General features: G+C 59.5%; 1 pseudogene across 1 annotated transcript; it reads right to left on the bottom strand.

Annotated features, from left to right (window-relative positions):
- Positions 1-464: 464 nt before the first annotated feature.
- Positions 465-1,371, bottom strand: LOC309585572 (olfactory receptor 14J1-like; annotated as a pseudogene). The gene has a single exon. The product of its transcript is annotated as an olfactory receptor 14J1-like (transcript).
- Between the last annotated feature and the right edge of the window lie 15,718 nt (positions 1,372-17,089).

Genomic DNA, 17,089 nt, shown 5'->3' with positions numbered 1-17,089 from the left:
AGGGCCCTGAGCTGGCACTGCTGCTCTGGACACGGCCGCTTCTGCTGCTCTCCGTGGCCAGGGCTGCAGGGAAGCAGCAGCCCCAGGGGGAAGGAGCAGAAAGGCTCTGGGCACTGAGGCCGACAGGGGCACCCCAAGGCCCACAAGTTCTCTGTGTGGCAGCTGAGCTTGGGAGCTCCTGAGCCCTCCCAGGTGCTGGGGCTGCAGCTCCAGCTCCAGAGGAGATGTGACAGATGGGAACAGAGACAAATAATTTCTGCTGGACTCTTTAGTGTGTTTGTTTGTACAGGGAGCCTGGATCCACATGTACAGGATGTGTCTGGGGTCAGATAACACTGGGAGAGTGATAACAAAAATATTATTAAAGTGAAATACCATTTGCTGTATAATGAACAAAGGAAAAATAAGACATATGATCTAAGGGGCATCTGAGTTTTTCATATTCCTTATGGACTCTTCAGCAGTCAAAGAAGTCCAGAGAGTTTTCTCAGGGTCTCCTTGAGCTCCTGGTTCCTCAGGCTGTAGATGAGGGGTTCAGGGCTGGAGGCACCACCGAGTACAGAACTGACAGTGCCACATCCAGGGATGGTGAGGAGATGGAGGGGGGCTTCAGGTTGGAAAATATGCTAGTGCTGACAAACAGAGAGAGCACGGCCAGGTGAGGGAGGCACGTGGAAAAGGCTGCTCAGAGGGGATCCTCAGCACAGCCCTGAAGATCTGCACATAGGAGAAAACAATGAACACAAAACAGCCAAAGAGCAAACAGGCACTGACAGCGATGAGCCCAAGTTCCCTGAGCTTGTAGTGTGAGCAGGAGAGCTTGAGGATCTGGGGCACTTCACAGAAGAACTGGCCCAGGGCATTGCCCTGGCCCAGGGGCAGGGAAAATGTATTGGCCGTGTGCAGGAGAGCGTAGAGAAAGGCACTGGCCCAGGCAGCTGCTGCCATGTGGGCACAAGCTCTGCTGCCCAGGAGGGTCCCGTAGTGCAGGGCTTTGCAGATGGACACGTAGCGCTCGTAGCACATGATGGTGAGGAGGAAATCCTCTGCTGAGAGGAAGAAGAGAAAGAAAAACACGTGAGCAGCACATGCTGAGTAGGAGATGTGGCTGGTGCCCCAGAGGGAATTGTGCATGGCCTTGGGGACAGTGGTGCAGATGGAGCCCAGGTCGGTGAGGGCCAGGCTGAGCAGGAAGAAGAACATGGGGCTGTGCAGGTGCTGGCCGCAGGCTCCGGCGCTGATGATGAGGCCGCTGCCCAGGAGGGCAGCCAGGGAGATGCCCAGGAAGAGGCAGAAGTGCAGGAGCTGCAGCTGCCGCGTGTCTGCCAATGCCAGCAGGAGGAAGGGGCTGATGGAGCTGCTGTTGGACATTTTGAGCCTCTGGCCATGGAGTGCTGTTGAAGGAGGAGACAGTGAGGAGTCAGGGGAGACTTTGCTGAGCAATGTCCAAGCCCTTTCTGCCGGCCCTGCCCCCCAATTTTCCTTTTCTCAGAGCCCTTCCCTCAGCCCCGTGCCTGGAGCTCTGCTGGGATCTGGCCCCGTTGCTGTGACGAGCAGGGGCTGCGCCCATGGACAGCGAGGAGTCAGCTCTGCTCTGCTTCAGCGGGGACATGGGAATGGGGACAGGGGCCGGTCCTGGGGCTGGACTCCATCAGCCCAAAGTGCTCCTGAGGCAGAGGAGCTGGGCAGCATCTCCTGTGCCAGGGCTAAGGAACGGTGACGGCCAAAGGCACTTTGAGAGGGTTTCCTGCCGTGCCAGGGAGAGCAGAGAGCTGTGCAAGGCAAGACCATTGGCTGTAACTCAGAGAAGGGTGAGGGGAGCTGCTCTGTTGCTCCATCTGTCCCCAGCTGCCCTTCCTGAGATCGAGGGCAGTCACTGTGTTCCCCTGAAAATCAGCCTGGCACAGCTGAGAGCAGAGGGACCCACAGCCGAGCAAAGTGGCTCAGCCTTTCTCAGAGTCTCAGCCCCACTGCTGGCCAAGGACACTCCTGGCCCCAGTGTCCCCTGGAAGGCAGCTCACAGCTGGGATGGCATCCCGAGGGCACAGCGAGGGTCCTGTCCATGGCCCTGCTGGAGGAGAGCCGGCTCATTGCCAGCCTCCCAGCCCGGCGTGCCCAGAGCTCCCGGGGCACAGGGAGCTGGGACACCCCATTGCTGTGCTCAGCCTGCACAGGAGGAGCCCCAGGGCTGGGCCTGAGCCTGCAGCTCGAGCTGCCATTCCCAGAGAGCCCCTGAGCAGCGCCAGGAGCAGCTGAGCAGGGCAAGGAGAGAGAGCCGGGCCCTGAGGAAAAGCCTTTCCCTGCGCAGCGCTGCCCAGCCCCTCCCGGGCAGCACCAGGGCAGGACAGTCGCCCTCAGGCCCCGGGCAGCAGGAACGGGCCCGCGGCCGCAGAGATGCCCTTCATCTCTGGTGCTGCTCTGCCGGCCCAGGAGGGCACCGAGGGCCCCGAGCCCCCGGGCTGAGGGCCCCGAGCCCCCGGGCTGAGGGCTGTGCTGGCTGCGAGGGGACACCGGGGCTGCGCTGCTCAGGGCGGTGTCTGCACTGCAGGGCAGGCCCGGCAGCTGCCACAGCTCCCCTCAGCAGGGCTGCCCTCAGCGCTGCCTCCCTCCCTCCCTGCCCACGGCTCTGCTGCTGGAGCTGTCCCAGCCGGGAGCTGCTCCTGCGGCCCGGGCTCCGTCCCTGCCGCTGCTGCCGGAGCCCAGCCCAGCCCCTGGGCCAGCCCTGCCCGGCAGCCGCTCGGGGCTGCGGGGATTAAAGAGCAGCTCCCCCGGGCCTGGGCACCATGGAAAGGTGATGCTGGCTGGATCTGGAGGCCGCGGAGGTGCAGGCACTTGCTGAGGCTCCCAGGAATCCTCAGTGGGATGGTTTAAGAGCCTCAGCCCCTGCTCCACCTGCACAGCTGAGTTTCCATTCCCACCAAGCTGAGCCGGGGAAAAGTGGGAGCACAGACTGAGGAAAGCAGAGACTCAAGCAGGAATCTCCTGCCCTGAATGTGCTCATGAAAAACCCCCTCAGAAATGAGCTGGGCATGAGCTGGAGCTCTGAGCAGCCCTGGCCCCCACAGCAGCCTCTCCACAGCAGCAGGACCTGCCCTGCAGGAGTCACTCCTTGCAGCCACAGCTCCCCTGCACCGCCCATGGGGAGCTGCCAGGCAGGCTGAGAGCTGCCCCTGGCAGGTGGCAGATGCCCTGGCCTGGCAAAGAGCCCTCAGGGCTGCAGGAGCTGCTCTGCAGGACAGCCCTGGGCACCCCTGGCTGCTGCCCACCTTCACAGCCTGCAGCCGGCCCTGGCAGCAGGAGCCATCCTGCCCTGTCCCTCTGACGGTGCCCAGGGCAGCCCCGCTCTGCAGCACATCCTCCCCCAAGGCAGGAACGGCAGCAGAGCCATCCTCACAGCCATGGCAGCCGTGCCATGGGCCAGCTCTAGAGGATCCCTGCAGCCAGAGACTCACTGTGTCCCACGCTGGGAAGGTTTCTCCAGGAATGAGTTCAGAGCTGCCCTCCCAGCTGCTTTAGCCAGCTCTCTGCTCACTCCTCCCAGGTACCTGCAGGCAGTGCCCTCAGCCCTGCTGGGCTGGCAGAGGAGCTGCTCCTCAGCAGAGCTGCCTCTTTGAAGCTCTCCTTGGTTGCCAGGAGCTTGAGAGTTCCCTCTGTGCCAGGAGCCCAGCCCAGCTCAGCAGCACAGCAGCAGCACAAGGACTTTAATGACCCTCTCGGGCCTTTGGTGTTGTTCACATCAGACTCAGTCCCTCAGAGCATCTTCAAAAAACTTCTCAAGAACTCAAAGTCAGATTCAAAGTCCAAAGTTTCTTTAACTTTTAATGGGTCCCAGTGAGGGACACGACTCACGTGAAAGTGTCCCCAGGTTCCAGTGAGAGCAGAACTCTGGAGGCAGCGATGGCAGGGGGGGACAAGCAAGGGAAAGGTGTCTCTGGTGCTGAGCAAAGCTGGCTGTGTTCCAGGAGTGCAAAGGGCCAAGGCCTGAGCCCCAGCCCCTGGCAAGGCAGATCCTGTCCCTCCCTCAGTGCTCAGGGCTCTTCCCAGGGCACTGGGATGTGGGGATGTGCAGTGCCCAGGGCAGCACCATGGGGCGGCCCCTGCCAGGCTGCTGGGCAGGGACAAGGAGGCCCTGAGGCCCCAGGGCTGCAGGGGTCACTTGTCCCCTCCTGGCCTCAGGGCCAGGGCCAGCAGCCATGGCCAAAGGGCTGCACAAGTTGGCTCTGTCAGGGCCTTGCAGCTGCTGCCCATCCCTCTGCCCTCTGCAGCCCAGGCTGTCCCACGGTGTCCCTGCCCTGCGCCTCTGTCCCTGCAGGCTGTCCTCATCCCCCCGGCTGCCCCACCTGGCTGGCCCCTTCCTTTGCTGGCAGCTCTGCGTCCTGCCTGCCTCTGCCTGGGCACACAGAGCCTTGGGCTGCTCCAGACTCCTTCTGGGGGACGTGTTGCACCCCAGCCCTGCCTGGGAGGGAAATTCCTTTCTCCTGGTGTCCACTCTGGGCCTCCCCAGCTGCCCTGTCACAAAGGCCCCTTGGTTCTTTGGGGCCAGCAGTGCCACAGTGGCCCCTTGGTTCCATGGAACGCCACAGGGTCACAATGGTCCCCTTGGTGCCACCAGCCCTGCAGGGTCACAACGGCCCCTGGGTTCCACGAGGCCACGCAGGGTCACAGTGGTCTCCAGAGGAAGGGCAGCACCGAGCCCCAGGGTTTCAGGGGCAGATGAGACACAGCCACAGGAGGCCAAGGCCAGCCACATCTGTCTGTCCTGCCAGGTTTGTCTGGGAGCAGCCCTTGGATATTGGGAATTTGGGAGGTGGAATCCCAATTTTGGCCATGGGCACCTTGTTGAGAAGGATGGGTTTATTCCACATGAAAGAAAAGCACAAAGTCCAAGAGTTTGGAAAGAAGATGAGAGGTGGCCACCATGGGCGAGAGCAGCCAGACCTGTCTCTCATGGCAGCTTTTGTCTGGGAGCAATCCTTGGATAGACAGAATTTGGGAGGTAGAATCTCAGTTTTGGCCATGGGAGCCTGGATGGGAAGGATGGTTCTCTTCTTTAGGAAGGAAAGCACGGAGCCCCAGGAGCCCCAGGGCTCCTGAGGCAGCCCCTGTTGCCCCGGGAGGGAATTTGGGGAGGGGGCAGAGGGGGTGCGCAGCCCCCGCCGGGGGATGACCCCGGCCCAGCGCCCTTCGTTCAGCACCGAGCTGGGCTTGGGGCCGCAGGAGGAAGAGGCTGATGGGAAGCAGATCCTGCAGGGGGGACAGGGCTTGGGCTCAGGGCAAGGTCCTGCCCTGCACACCTGGCTCAGGTGTGAGCCTGCCCCGGGAAGGGAGCGGGACATTGCCATCCCCACGGATCAGGGCTGGGAGCAGCGCTGGGAGCACGGACATGGAAATCCTGGGAGCCACTGGGACCGCCCTGGGGGGTGAATGATCCCCCCCAGCACCTTTCCAGGCCGCCCTGCGAGCTGAGAAATGCTCGCTGGGCCTCGGCCTTGGCCAAGAGCCCCCGGGCTCAGCTGCTCTGAGCTCAGGCGCTGCCGGCTCCCGCAGCCCGCCCAGGGCCGCCCTGCCCGTGCCGGGGCTGTGCTGGAATTCTCTGCTGCTGCTGGGCCACTCGGGGGCTCTGGCCCAGCAGGAAAGGTGACCCTGAGCCAGGAGCTTTCCTTGGCCGCAGCAAAGCCTCGGCACGGAAAGACCTTCCCAGCGCTGGGCCCTGGGCCGGGAGGGATTGTGCCACCAGAGCTGTCCCTCCATTTCTTCTGCCAGGCAGCTTTAGCACAGGAGAAGTGGAGAAGCCAGAGCTGCCTCTCAGCTTTCCACAGCACCCGCAGAGCTCCAGGGCAAGGTCCTGGCCCTGGCTCGGGGCTGGGCCGGGGCCAGCGGCAGAAAATCAACTTGCAGCTCGGGCCCCGCAGCAGGGAGGAGCAGCAATTGCTGGCTGAGAGAGACTCTTGCCAAGGGTCTGCGGGGCCGGGCCCCAGGGAACGGCTTCCCGCTGCCCGAGGGCAGGCTGAGATGGGATGTGGGGCAGCAATGGTTCCCTGGCAGGGCGCTCAGGGCCTGGCCCAGGCTGGCCCCAGAAGCTGCGGCTGCCCCCGCATCCCTGCAAGTGTCCCAGGCCGGCTCGGCCATTGGGGCTTCCTGCCCAGGAGGGCTGGGCTGGGCTGGGCTGGGGCTGCTGAGGGCGGGATGGGCTCTGCCTGAGACAGCTGAAGGCTGCGCATGATGAGGCCGGGGGGACCCCGTTCCTCAGTGGGTTCTGGGGTATCCTGGGGCTCCTGGGGCTCCGTGCTTTCCTTCCTAAGGAAAAGAACCGTCCTTCTCATCCAGGCTCCCATGGCCAAAACTGAGATTCTACCTCCCAAATTCTGTCTATCCAAGGATTGCTCCCAGACAAAAGCTGCCATGAGAGACAGGTCTGGCTGCTCTTGCCCATGGTGGCCTCCTCTCATCTTCTTTCCAAACTCTTGGACTTTGTGCTTTTCTTTCATGTGGAATAAACCCATCCTTCTCAACAAGGTGCCCATGGCCAAAATTGGGATTCCACCTCCCAAATTCCCAATATCCAAGGGCTGCTCCCAGACAAACCTGGCAGGACAGACAGATGTGGCTGGCCTTGGCCTCCTGTGGCTGTGTCTCATCTGCCCCTGAAACCCTGGGGCTCGGTGCTGCCCTTCCTCTGGAGACCACTGTGACCCTGCGTGGCCTCGTGGAACCCAGGGGCCGTTGTGACCCTGCAGGGCTGGTGGCACCAAGGGGACCATTGTGACCCTGTGGCGTTCCATGGAACCAAGGGGCCACTGTGGCACTGCTGGCCCCAAAGAACCAAGGGGCCTTTGTGACAGGGCAGCTGGGGAGGCCCAGAGTGGACACCAGGAGAAGGGAATTTCCCTCCCAGGCAGGGCTGGGCTGCAACACATCCCCCAGAAGGAGCCTGGAGCAGCCCAAGGCTTTGTGTGCCCAGGCAGAGGCAGGCAGGACGCAGAGCTGCCAGCAAAGGAAGGGGCCAGCCAGGTGGGGCAGCCGGGGGGATGAGGACAGCCTGCAGGGACAGAGGCGCAGGGCAGGGACACCGTAGGACAGCCTGGGCTGCAGAGGGCAGAGGGATGGGCAGCAGCTGCAAGGCCCTGACAGAGCCAACTTGTGCAGCCCTTTGGCCACGGCTGCTGGCCCTGGCCCTGAGGCCAGGAGGGGACAAGTGACCCCTGCAGCCCTGGGGCCTCAGGGCCTCCTTGTCCCTGCCCAGGGGTGCAGGATCAGGGGGGATCTCCTCAGGCGGGCAGCGTCGGCTCCAGGAGGCCCCAGAGTGTCTGGCAGCAGGCGATGGTGGTGGGGGGAAAGGCAAAGGTCAGGGACTCTGCCCCTCGCTTTTCCCTCCACACCTGCACCAGTTTCACCTTCCTTTTTATGGGCCTCAAGGCGAGCTACCCATGGTCTGTACCGCCCATTTTATGATAAGCAGACCAAATGACGAGGCATTTTTGAAGCAGTCATAATGACAAAGCACTTTTTGGAGCCTTTCTCTTATTATTAGGCTCTTACAGTGACCCTGCAGGGCCCATGGAACCAAGGGAACGTGGAACAGCTCTGGCTGCCTTGGGCTCCCGGGGCCGCCTGACAGCTCTGGCTGACCTTGGCATGTCCAGGGCTGATTCTCATCTGCCCCTGGAGTGCTGGGGCTCCGTGCTTTCCTTCCTATGGAACAGAACTGTCCTTCTCCTCCAGGGGCCCGTGGTCCAAAGTGGAATTCTGCCTCCAAAATTCCGTCTGTCAAAGGATTGCTCTGTGACGAAAGGTGCCAGGACAGACGGGTCTGGCTGGCCTTGGCCTCTGGCGGTCGCCTCTCATCTGCCTTCCAAACGCTGGGGCTCCGTGATTTCTTCCCATGGAAAAGAAACGTCCTTCTCCTCCAGGAACAAATGGCCAAAAGTGGGATTCTATCTCCCACATTCTGTCTATCCAAGGATTGCTCCTAGGCAGGAGCTGCCAGGACAGATGGGCCTGGCTGGTCTTGGCCTCCTGGGGGCCACTTCTCATCAACCTTCAAAACACCGGTGCTCCACTGTGGGAATTAACAGCAGGTCAGCGAGCCTGTCTGATTCCGACATCGATCTTAGCACAATCCGTTTGTACCCATGAGAAACTTAGTGTGAACAGAAGCAAGACACCTAAACAACAGAAAGAGAAAACAGCAACAAGGCTGCACCTGGTGTTTTTCTGAACACTCAGAATGCTGATGCTATAGGTAACCAATAACAGGATGTTGCAGTTAAATAATAGCCAATGACTCTGTTGTAGAAGTGAAGCAACCAATGGATAAGTTAATGAATGATAAACATACAAAAGTGTATAAATGACACTGGCTTTTTAGAATAAACAGCCTTTTGCCTGGGGTTGTTGTTGGGGTTGGTGTGTGTCGTGCCCATCCCAACAGCAACTCTCCACCCTTTCCCTACAGTGGAAAAGAACCGTCATTCCCATCCAGGTGCCCATGGCCAAAACTGGGATTCCACCTCCAAATTTCTGTATATCCAAGGATTGTTCCCAGATGAAACCTTCCAGGACAGACAGCTCTGCCTGGCTTGGCCTCCCAGGGACCACCTCTCATCTTCCCATGGAATTAAATATCTTTTATGTCCGGGCATCCATGGCCGATATTGAGAATCCACCTCCAAAATTCCAGATATCCAAGGATGGCTCCCAGACCAAAGCTGCCATGAGAGACAGATCTGGCTGCCCTCACCCATGGTGACCACCTCTCATCTTCTTCCAAAACTCTTGGACTTTGTGCTTTTCTTTCATATGGAAAAACCCATCCTTCTCAACAAGGCGCCCATGGCCAAAATTGGGATTCCACCTCCTGAATTCCCAATATCCAAGGGCTGCTCCCAGACAAAAGCTGCCATTACCATCAAGTCTGTCTGGCTTGGCCTCCTGAGGGCCAGATCTCACCCACCTTCCAAACCCTGGGGCTCTGTGCTTTCCTTCCTATGGAAAAGACTCATCCTGCCTGTCCAGGCACAAATGGCCAAAATTGGGATTCCACCTCCCAAATTCCCAATATCCAAGGGTTGCTCCCAGACAAACCTGCCAGGACAGACAGATGTGGCCGGCCTTGGCCTCTGGTGGCTGTGTCTCATCTGCCCCTGAAACCCTGGGGCTCGGTGCTGCCCTTCCTCTGGAGACCACTGTGACCCTGCGTGGCCTCGTGGAACCCAGGGGCCGTTGTGACCCTGCAGGGCTGGTGGCACCAAGGGGACCATTGTGACCCTGTGGCGTTCCATGGAACCAAGGGGCCACTGTGGCACTGCTGGCCCCAAAGAACCAAGGGGCCTTTGTGACCCTGCAGGGCCCACGGAACCAAGGGAACATGGAACAGCTCTGGCTGCCTTGGGCTCCTGGGGCCGCCTGGCAGCTCCGGCTGACCTTGGCATGGCCAGAGCTGCTTCTCACCTGCCCTGCAGCGCTGGGGCTCCGTGCTTTCCTTCCTATGGAACAGAACTGTCCTTCTCCTCCAGGGGCCCATGGCCAAAACTGGGATTCTACATCCACATTTGATTATGTAAGGATTGTTCCCATATGAAACTTGCCAGGACAGACAGCTCTGGCGGGCCTTGGCCTCTTGGGGGCCACCTCTCATCTGCCTTTGAAACACTGCGGGGCTGTGCTGTTCTTCCCATGGAAAAAAACATCTTTCAAGTCCAGGTGTCCATGGCCAAAACTGGGAATCCAGCTCCAAAATTCCATATATCCAAGTACAGCTCCCAGGCAAAATCTGCCAGGACTGACAAGTCCAGCTCCCCTTGGCTTCCTGAGGGCCAGCTCTCAGCTGCCTTTGAAACGCTGGGGCTGTGCTTCTCTTCCTGTGGAACAGAACCATCCTTCTCCTCCAGCTGCCCATGGCCAAAATTGGAATTTGGCCTCCAAAATTCCATCTATCCAAGGATTGCTGCCAGACAAAAGCTGCCAAGGCCAACAGGTCTGGCTGGTCTTGGCCTCTGGTGGCCGCCTTTCATGGATCACAGGGATACAGTTTGTTTTATCACAGATACTGTCCATGGTCAGATCCACCCCTCGATCTCGTGCCACCTATAGGTGGCATCTCTGCCCTGATGACCTGAGGCATCATGGGCCCACGAGTAGGGCTAATGAGGAACACCAAAACAACAAGCAGGTAGATCAGGCTGCAAAGATAGAAGTGTCACAGGTAGACTTGGACTGGAAACACAAGGGAGAGTTGTTCCTAGCTCGATGGGCCCATGATGCCTCAGGCCATCAGGGCAGAGATGCCACCTATAAGTGGGCACGAGACCGAGGGGTGGATCTGACCATGGACAGTATCTCCCAGGTGATCCATGACTGTGAGACATGCGCTGCGATCAAGCAGGCCAAGCGGGTGAAGCCCCTGTGGTACGGTGGGCGATGGTCCAAATACAAGTATGGGGAGGCCTGGCAGATTGATTACATCACACTGCCTCAAACCCGCCAAGGCAAGCGCTGTGTGCTCACAATGGTAGAAGGCACCACAGGATGGCTGGAGACCTACCCTGTGCCTCATGCTACTGCCCGGAACACCATCCTGGGCCTGGAAAAGCAAGTCCTTTGGAAGCATGGCACCCCTGAGAGAATCGAGTCTGACAATGGGACTCATTTTAAGAACAGCCTTATAAACACCTGGGCTAGAGAACATGGCACTGAGTGGGTGTACCACATCCCTTACCATGCACCAGCTGCAGGCAAAGTGGAACGGTGCCATGGATTGTTGAAAACCACCTTGAAGGCACTGGGTGGGGGAACTTTCAAAAATTGGGAACAGAATCTGGCAAAGGCCACCTGGTTAGTTAACACCTGAGGTTCCACCGATAGAGCTGGTCCAGCCCAATCTGAATCCCTGCATACAGCAGATGGAGATAAGGCCCCAGTAGTGCATGTCAGAGGTCTGTTAGGAAAGACTGTGGGGATGAATTCTGCCTCGAGTACAGACCAACCCATCCGTGGAGTTGTCTTTGCTCAGGGACCCGGTTGCACATGGTGGGTAATGCAGAAAGATGGAACAACACGTTGTGTACCACAGGGAGATCTGATTGTTGGGTGAAAACCACCTGTAGTGTGAAATGCCTGGGTACCCCTGCTTGCTGAGGGTCACTGTCACTGTTCGTACATAGCTGTATATATATATGTATATGTATATGTATTGATGTGTGTGTGTAGAGTTAGAATATCTTAGTTTGGGCATTGAGCCAATGATATGGGATAAGGGGTGGAATGTCTTGGGGTGACTTTATGATGCATATCCCATATCACTGCCCTATGCCCAGAAATTAATTTTTGTGCCTTTCTATGCCTCTAAACTGAGCCTGAGAGAGGGAAGGAAAAACTGAGCAAAACTTTTTCAAAGCAGTTTGCAGCTTGTTCAGGGTCACACAGAGATAGGGACTTTCTTTTTCCCAGCTGCAGCAGGGGAGGGAGGAGGCACCCAGCTTGCTGCTTCCCTGGTCAGCTTTTGGCCAGTTCTTCAGCTTCTTTTTCTCCAAAGGGAGACTGAGAGCTGAATTTTTTTTTCCTTCCCTGGAATTCTGGATTTTCTTCCTTTTCTGATGGCCTACTTCAATATCAGAGCACATCGGGAGGACTTTCCACCGGGCACAGAGGGCCTGGCCCTGGGCCAAGCCCCAGCTCCGAGGAGACCAAAGGGAGGACTCTGACACTGTCACAGGTTTTTTCTCCACAGTGAGAGATTTTATTATTTAGCATTATTTTCATTTCCTGTGTGTTTGTTAAATAAATAGTTATTATCTCCTTCACTTTCCTTTGAGGAAAATTTATTTTTTCCCGAACCAGGTTCGGGGGAGGGGTGGTTGTGCCTTCCCTCAGAGGATATCTTTCTAAATTGGGCAAAACCGGCCCATATGCAAAGGAACCAAACTTACAAAAGTGTGAAGAACTCATGACCTGTTGTCCATCTTGGGGTCCCTCTTGGCAGTAGCCTCTGGCTACCCTGGGTGTACCTTTGAAGGCCTTTCAAATAAATACCTACCTTTATTCCCTTATTCTGGTCTAGCCTCTGTTTTTAGGTGGCCTCTCAAGGCATCAGCAGGGGCTGCGATCCCACACTTGTGGGGACCAGAACCGCCCCCAGGATCCCAACACTGCCTGACAGCGCTCCGGACACCGGGATGGCCGCGTGTCCGAGTCTCGGCCACCGTGCTGCTGCTTCCTTTGCTCATAGACACACCCAGAGGCCACTGTTAAGTCCGGATGGTCTCTGGTTCTGCCCTCTTCCTGATCCCGGGCAGGGATGCAGCACTGCTGCGCTTTCAGGAAGCTGCTCTTGAAAACTTCCAGCATTCCAAGCTCCTTTGCCCTCCGTGGAGGCTTGCCACGGAATCCCTCACAGCTGCCTCCGGAGCATCCTCCTGTTGGCTGTTCTAAAATCCAGGGCCTTCAGGGTGCTCAGCAAGACCTCTGACTCCACAGTGTTGTGGAACTGGACCTTCAGGACAGGGACCTTTCCAGCCTGAGCTGCCCTCGTTCCTCTGTGTCTCTGCACAAAACATGGCATGGTGTGGATACAAAAATGCTGCTAGCAAGGATTTTCTTGCTGTTTTCTAAGCCTGTGAGAGACTTTCCTCTCTCACAGAAGAGGTAGCAGAGTTATGTAAACAACCAAACAGCTGCAGCCTTGAAAAGTCTTGTTTAGAGTACAGTAGAAAATATTTTGACAATGGATGCTTTAGGATTTTAGCCAATCACCCCAAGGGGTGGCTGATCCTTTGTCCAATTAGACTATGAAGAAAAAAGTCTATAAAAGAGTTTGTAAAATAATTAAATAAATCAATCTTGCTGCACAGTTCCTGCCTGCTGGATCTTCTCTCCTCCTCCCTACGGCTGCGGGACACGGTGATATTCCCTAGGGTTGCAGTAATAGCACGGAAGAGAGCGGCAGGAGGGGCCTGTGTGTCCCAGGGCTCAGGTTTTGGGCTGCTTCAGCACCACAGAGATGCAGGTCAAGTGAAGAAGCCAAACTGTTTATTAATAGGAGGCGAAGCGAAGGGATGAGCTGGGAGGGAAAAAGGGGATGGGCAGGGTCTGAGGGCTGGAGGGATGGAGCTGTCAAAAGGGAGGGAGAGGGCAGGAGCTATGGGAGCTTTCCACAGGCTCAGCTGTGACCAGCATCAGCTGTGCCTGGAGCTCCAGCTGCTCTACTCTAGTCTCCAGATGGTCTCATCTTCCAGGATATCTGGAGGGCTTAAAGGGACTCTGGTTCTGAGCCAGCAGATGAACGTAGTTCAGCAGCTCTTTCCTTGAATATTTTCTGAACTACAATGTTTGTCTGGGAAGGGCTGTCGTCTCTCCTCAGGGCTTGAAGGGCTGGAAGAGACAGGAACAGAGCCACGGTCAGAGCCTGGATCTGCGGGAATCCAAGCAGACCTTCCTGCCAGGGCCATCTCACCCAGCTCCTGCCATGGCCAGAAGACAGCAGGGGCCAAGGAGATCAGCCAGAAGGTGCTGGCCATGAAGCTCCCCACCGTGTCCCTGAAACCTCTCTGTGCTCTGCCCACATCACCCCGAGTCCACACATGGAGCAAAGCCCCCACAGCCAGGGCAGGGATTGCGGCTCCCGAGCCAGGCATTGCAGCTCGCCCCCGCCAGCCCCCGCTGCCAGCCCGCTGCCCTCACTCACCCTCACTGAGGACCTGGAGCTCTTCCTTGTGCCCCCTCAAGAACACCCTGGCAGTCCCTGGGAGCACAGAGGCGGTCACGGCCCCGCGGCACGGCTCCCTCGCAGCGGCGCTGCCAGCCCCGTGGCCACACGCTCTCCTGCCCCGGCAGGGCTCAGCCCGGGCCCTCGCCGCATCCTGACGCCCGAGGGCACGGCTGCGAGAGGGCGGCAGCGGCCCCGAGGGCAGGCGGGGCTCCACGGCCCCGGGCCCGGATCCCGCTGCCGGGGCAGCAGCCGGGGCTGGGGCCGAGCTGCGGCGGGGCGGGGACGGGCCCCGGGCCCGTGGCTCACCGATGAACCTGACGGCCGCCTCTCGCAGCGACTCCTGCGGGCTCTCCACGAACGGCAGCGCCTGGTGCAGGCGCTCGGCCGCTCGGCTCCTGTCCTCTGCCAGCTGCAGAGAGCGCCAGGAGGGAAGGGTTGGCGCGGGCTCAGCCCCTTGGCCGGGCTCTCTGCGCCCAGCCCTGGCCTCCCGTGCCCGCACGGCCCCGAGGCCCGGCCAGCAGCCGCTGGCGCCGGGCTCTGGAGGGGGCCGAGGGCCGGCTGCTGCCCGGGGAGCCGCGGTGCCGCCCCGCGCCACAGCCCAGCGGGGCCGGGGCTCCATCGGCTCCCGGCTCGGGGCCACAGGAGCCTGGAGCAGAGCCCGGGGAAGGGAGCAGCGTGTGGGGCGCAGGCTGGCGCCCCTGGTGCAGCACTGGGCAGGGGCACAGCTGCCAGCCCCACACACTGGGCTTCTCCAGGCTGTGCCTCAGGCTTCTCCAGTCAGGCTTTACCAGGCACTCGGCGAACGTCAACAGCTGCTCCTTCTTCAGCAGTTGCTTGAGATTCCTCCTCTTCAGGAACCCGGCCGCACAAAGAAGAGTTTCCATCGAGGCCTGGAGAGCAGCAGAGGCACAGAGATGGCACCGCAGCCCAGGGCACAGGACTCGTGTCCCTGTTCCAAGGCCAGGAGGATGCTGGAGCCCAGGAGGTACCAGGGCAGGAGGCAGCTGAGCCCCGTCCTTGGGATGCAGCAGCATCACACAAAACCTCACCTCTGCCACGTGGCGGTTCTCCTCATGGCAGTGCAAGAAGAGCAGGAGCAGGCTCTGGCTCACAATCCTCTCCAGGGGCTTTTTTCCCTCCTCCACTACCAACTCCATCACCTTGCCGAAGAGGTGAATGGAGAACAGCTGCACATGGCTGTTGTCCTGGTGGAAAAAGATAAGACCCTAAGACCAATTACTCCAGGTTCCCCAAGGAAAAGGCCTGAAAATCCATAAGGCTTGAAGTTTTGCAGGTAGCACCCCAGCCTATGGCTGGGGGCACAGAGCCTTACATTTTCAAAGAGTGGCAGGAGCGCCTCAGCCAGTTTCGGGGCGGTGGTGCTGGATACCAGGATGTCTTTGTTCTCCAGCGCATTCATGAACACAGAGAGGGACATCCTGACCACCTCTCCATCTGCATCGCCCAGCAGCTCCACAAGCCGTTGGGACAGGCTGCCCATTCTTCTGGCCTGTGTGGAACACAAGGCTGTGCTGTGAAGCCATGAACGGCTGCACTGCCTACACCACCCTGGCCCTGCAAGCCCACCCTGCTGCCGCAGGGCCCAGAGGCCAAAGGCCTGTCCCGAAGCACTGGGGCAGCTGAGCCGGGAGGCAGGAGAGCTGGGAGCAGCTGCCTCAGCTCCTGAAGCCCAGCCAAGCCCATGTGACTGCTTTCCCCAGCGCAGCTTCAGCCGCTGCCGCCTTCTCACCATCGCGGGATCCTTGCTGAGCACCACGAGGCCTCTGAGTGCCAGGCGACATCTCTGCGTGCACTCGCTCAGCAGGTACCTGGACATCATCTCCAGGACACTGTCACCGCATTCCCTCAAGTCCAGGCACTCGAGGAGCTGAAAGGCACAGGGCAGTGACAGGGGAGCCGGCCGGCAGGAGCCCGGAACCGCCCAGGGCTGGGCCCAGGCAGCAGCGCAGGGCGCGGGCACGTCCCAGGCAGCTGCGGCTACGAGAGGGCAGAGAGGCGGGAGGCAGCTCAGCGAGGCAGCGCTGGCATCAGGCTCACCTCCACAAGGAATGCCAGGAAGGGCAGATCCCAGCGTGGCTCCTCCCTGCTCAGCAGCCCAAGCAGGCGGAGTGCAATCCCAGCACACATGGGAAGGGAGACCCGGATCATCTCTCTGGCAGAGGGAAAAAGGCATCAAGGCTGTGAGCTGGGGGGCAAACATCTCCCAGGACTGACTCACAGAGGTCTGGTCTTTCCCCAGCATCCCTGCAGGGGATGTGGGTGCTCTGGGAGGTGGCTGCTCCTGAGCACCCTTCTCCAGCCTTTTCCAGCGTCCTTGGCCATCCCTCATTGACCAGGCCCTCTGGCCCATGGCCACAAGGACTGTGTGGGGTACCGCGGGCACAGGGCACAAGTGCCGGGGGCAGTGGGGAGAAGGGGGTCTCACCTGGCCAGCAGCCCCACTGCATAGTGCTGGGTGTCAGCACACAGCAGCGTGTCCCAGCCACGCTTGCGCTCCATCGCCACCACCTCATTGTCACAGCGCAGTCGACAGAGCAGAGCCTTCATGGCCTGCACTGCAAACCTGTGTGCAGAGCAAAGCCCAGGTCACACTGGGAGCACTGGCGCTGGCCACAAGGGCATGGGAAGGACAGGAGGACTGGGACCTGTTGGGGTTGCTGGGAAGGCGGTGTTCCTCCCGGCACGCTCTCCAGAAGTGATCAACTTCCTCTGGCATCTGCTGTGTGGTGATGACAACATGGGAGAGCAGAGCCACAAAGATGCGGGAGGAGTAAAGGTTCACTGCCTCGTGGCACCGAGGCACCTGGACAATCACCCACAGCCCCAGAGTTGCCTGCAAAAGAAGCAGCCCGAGACAGCGCTCGGTGCCGAGCTGTCCATGTGGCAGGGCCCGAGGGGAGACGCAGGGGGAGCACCGGGCCTGGTGCCCCCTGAGCCTGCCCCTAGCCCAGGTTTCACCCAGTGCTTGAGGCAGGGAGAGGATGGAGAGCTGCTGGAGCAGCAGCTTGGGGGCAAGCAAAGGCCAGTTCCAGAAACTCACAGCCAGGGCAAGGACAGGTGTGTCGTCCCCATCAGAGGTGCACATGCTGTGCAGAGGCCAGTCCTCCATCACACAGAGCAGTGTTGGCAGCACCTTCTCCAGTGTGCTGCCTGACAAGCCTAGGAGTCTCCACATCATTGTGGCAGCTCTGTGGGATCGGAGCTCTGAGTCAGGGGCGTCTCAGTCACAGTACCATGCCCTGTGCAGCTGTGGGGGCCCAGGTGACAGAGCCCCGGTGCCCTGAGGGGCAGGGAGGGAGCATGGCAGCAGGCTCAGGAAACAGAGGGGCCCGAGGGTCCTGCAGCTCTCCGCCTGTCTGGCAG

This window comes from Coloeus monedula (assembly GCF_965178545.1).
Source record: "Coloeus monedula genome assembly, contig: HAP1_SCAFFOLD_73, whole genome shotgun sequence".
Classification (NCBI taxonomy): Eukaryota; Metazoa; Chordata; class Aves; order Passeriformes; family Corvidae; genus Coloeus; species Coloeus monedula.
This window is presented reverse-complemented; position numbering and strand designations above follow the sequence as displayed.